The sequence below is a fragment of the Ruditapes philippinarum genome, unplaced genomic scaffold (genome assembly GCF_026571515.1).
Source record: "Ruditapes philippinarum isolate M1 unplaced genomic scaffold, ASM2657151v2 ctg2026_1_1_1_1, whole genome shotgun sequence".
Lineage (NCBI taxonomy): Eukaryota > Metazoa > Mollusca > Bivalvia > Venerida > Veneridae > Ruditapes > Ruditapes philippinarum.
In genome coordinates, this window is record NW_026852212.1 from 270,503 (window position 1) to 275,105 (window position 4,603).

Sequence of the window (4,603 nt, forward strand, 5' to 3'; positions counted from 1 at the left end):
CGTTGGCAACATTGTGTAATATTATCCTTTAATCTGTAATTAAACATTGACAAAAACAAGTTATTCCAAGGAATATACACACATTATACATCTTACTGAATCACTACTTTTGTAAACATGTCTGCTCAATGCACACATTTTAACAGCACTGTGAGTCAGTATTTCACTTCAAATCGTTATGATAGTTAAGCAAAATGAAAGAAATTAATTTTCATTTTGGGAAACTTCATAAAAATCAAATAATTACTGAACCACATACTTTGATTATTTTTTTTTCAAGATTATGGTCACAATTTAGCAGCACCAGAAATAGCAAATCACATTCTGATTTGAAATTGTTCAGGTGCCAAACACCACTGGTGCTGAACTGGTGTGCTTTATTCTTTATTAGGCTTGTTTTGTTTATGATATATACATGGATATTACTATAATATCTAGATCTAAAATGCTTGGGTATTTCATACTTTTTGTGTGTGTGAGTGTGAGGTGGGGGGGGGGCTTCAAATGCATATTATATTTTCTTATTTGAGAATTTGAGATTATCCGCTCCTAATCTAATCTTGTCATTGTAATACTTGAGGTTATCATTAATGTTTCTGATCATTTTAATTTTTTATAAACAAGTCTTCTTTTATTTTAAAAAATCTTGAAAATAATTGTGTATTTCATAGTGTAGATGGCAAGGTAATCAAATACATACAAAGCTAACAAATTTTATTGATCAATTTTATAAATTCATAAAAAAATATATCAGTATCATCAAGCAGACTTTCACAGTCATAATTATAATGCTTTGTTTTATTTTTAAACTGCCACAACATTTTTAAGTTACTATAACATCTGAATATAGGACAGGTATTTACTGATCCAATAGTCTTATCTGGAGTTTATATTTGAAGAAATAGACAAGAAATATAAACTTATCACTTTAATGTTTGCAGGTCACATAAAATCATTTACCTTACAGGTAAAAATCAAATGTTTAGTGAGACAAATAGTAAATACAACATTTAACAATAAAATTTATAAGTACATGAATATATTTAAATACCATTAATTTACTTTTTGTATTATTTCATGTGAGGAACCTAAAGCAAGCTTACTGAACGTTGGTGGTACAATAAGTTGGTGGTACAATGAGCTGAGTCACGACAAACCAACATTGTGCGTAAATTTGCGACCAGCATGGATCCAGACCAGCCTAGACATCCGCGCAGTCTGATCAGGATCCATGCTGTTTGCTTGCGTAGAGAAACTGATAGCGAACAGCATGGATCCTGATCAGACTGTGCAGATGCGCAGGCTGGTCTGGATCCATGCTGGTCGCAAACCCATTATGTTGGTTTTGTCATGGCGCAGCTCATATACATTTAGTGTTTATATATTATATAAAAAAAAATCCTAAAATCCTAAAAATTTCTTACTCTTTAATCCTTTATGCAAACATTCTTTTATTTAACACTCTGTTCAATTTTATATTTCCAATGCTATAATAAGATGCTTTAACACTTTGATCCAGGTCGAAAGGATAGAATGGACCCTTAACTGATATTAAACATAAAATGATTATGAATGTCCTTTGAAAAACATGCTGTACATGAATAAACTGACAGAAAAAGTCAATTACCAGCAGATTCATTATGTTTCACTAGTTGACTCCAAGGTATTCCAAATATTCCACGAATTCTGTTAACATTTATTATTAATATCTCTGTACAGGTGGAATTACTGCCATAATTGGTAAACAATTAGTACTTACTTATACATAAGGTAATACATGTACATAATTATAGTTAATAATACACCATGTTAACCTTTTCAAACATTTTTACTATATACTTGTATACATGTTATTGCATTACTTTTTATTTTCACTTCATTCCTGAGTTTCTGTGTCGTATGTTGCTTAAAATCACCTCCTAAATAATGCTGCATGTAACATAAGAACTTAAATTATTTTCATTTTTCCAAGTCTGATATATTTCTATGAGACATAATCTGATTGTAATAACTGCTCAGTACTAAAGAGCACTAAATTTATATATTTTAAGATGACTTGATCAATTGATGCACTATTCATGGTCAAGTTGCTATTTTAGTTCAAACAAATATTTTAACAGGGCATTATAAATAGTCATTGCCATTTTATACCTTATTCATGCGTAGTTCAGTATTTAAATGCATTCTGGGCTTAAACATTTAAAGCTTTCAATCTCTAGGGCCATGGAATTCTATCATATTTTATGAAAAAGTTTTTTTATTTAACTTCAATGCATTAAATAACTTGATCGTGTCTGAGGTAAATTTTTTTATCAAGATAAGCTTAAGAGTTAATGCAAATCGAAACAAATTTAACACGCTACATAAATAAACATGAAATATATTTAGGTCTTATGTCATTTTGACGTAACATTTAAAGAAACCCCAGGTTAAGTTTATAATATAAAACACTACCGGTACTTCAATTTTTCATAGTTAATTTAATCTCGAATTCCTCATAGCCAAAATATCATTGTCAATATTATTAGTTTACTACTCATAGCCAAAATCTGATTGTCAAACCAACATCTCATAACCAATAGCCAAAATTATTCCTCATAGCCAACATTTCATATTCAGTAAGTTTCTCACAGCCAAAATCTCACAGTATTTATAATTTCTATAGAAAATATGTCATATTAAACAAATGTAATTTGTCACATCCAACGGCATCAGAGTCAATATAATTCTCATAGCCAAAATTTAATATAATTTCTCATATTATCACTATAATTTAGTTAAATAAATTAATAACTTAATAATCAACTTAAATTATTTTCAATATGATACATTGTATATATTGCATAATTACTGTGTATTTTACCTGTAGGTAAACAAACCATCTTTGTGACAAGTAGAGCAGAAAATTCAATCTGTCAAGTGTTGGTCATTAAGAGGTTTGTAGGGTTTAGAGAGATTGACCTTAGGTTTGAGGACACTTGGCATACATAGTGAAAAAAAAAAGAGATTTTATTATGCCCACAGGAGGTGGGAAAATTACAAACATACAGTAATGCATCAACAGTGTAAATTATTTTTTTATTGGAGGAGTCAAAATAAGATGAATTTGTTCTGATTTGGGATTATTCAGGTCCATGGCTCATTTATTTTAGCACACTGCATTGAGCCAGCATTGCAGGACAACATGCAGAATGTAAAAGATTTACAAATTTCCCTCATTATCCTCAGCAATTTCTATTGTTATCCTCAACATTGCCCAAGGGGTGCGGGTCACTAGTTACAACAAATGGAATTTCGCTATAATGCCAGGCTATTTTCTATATATCACTTAATATACCTCTAGCTCATAATCTCCCAACTAATTATGTTGAACCTTGGCAGTAACATACAAATATGCCTAAAAAATTACAAGGTAACAGGCAAAAGGGAGGGCTTGAAATTTTAACTTAGGTGAGACATGTTTAATGCTAAATACGGTTGCACCGAATTATTCTAGAATAGGGATGGCCAATTATAGTAAATGTCAGTCTTTAAATAAATAATGTTGTATTTCAATGCATATCACCAACTGAAAAAAATGATCTTTTTCTATAGATACAAAGAATATATATATTTAACTCAAACAATATTAAAAGAAAATAATTTAAACATTGTGCCATGACAATTATTGAAGAAAGGCAAATCATCCCTGAACTTGGTGAATAACCAATTAACAGTAAAATTTACAACTATTATTGTTCTTAAAGACAAACAACTTGATATTCTATTTAACAAATTACTAAAACATACATTTAATCTTATCGTTTCTTAATTTTATCAATTTAATGTGTTTTTGATGTTCATTTTAAAGCGTGGCTAATCACTTCTGGAGCAAATGGTTATACTAACATTGTTCATCTGAGTTTCAGTCTGCTGAAATTTAGGAAACTGAGTATCATACATGTGAACTTTTCTCGATGGTCAAGTGGCAGATTTTTCTTCAAAAAGACGACTATATTTTAGAATTTGCAATAAACAAATACGGAAGTTCTGACATCAAAAATAGGGAGATTTCTTAAATTTGTGAAAATACCCCTTATTTTAAGAAAAATTCTTTGAAAATATGGCTCAGCAGAAAGTGGGAGTCACCCGCTAAAAGTGGGAGTGTTCACATGTATGAAGCATATAAGTAAAATACAAATAAAAGTGACATTGAGATATTTTTTGGATCATCGGATGATGTCTTTTACCAACAGTCTGACAAATTAAGTAGGACAATAACAGTCTCATAAATGGGTCAAACTGTCTGCTTACATTGTAATTAATTAGGCTAACCACAATACAGGTGTTCCATATTTGATCTCCTCAGTATGTTTTAGTGTCAGGATATCATACATTAGTCTGGAACTGTACACTGTATGATGATACATCACCTGGTCACGTGACGTAGGAATCAAAAGTAATTAATCAGTTAATAATGACATGTATAAACACTACGTACGCGTACGTTCGCGGACTCAACAAAAACTGATTTATATGATTCATATTTATGATAAAAAAACTATTGAAGAACACTCGCCATCTTGTTACTCACTGGTATACTTACATGATTTACACACATCAA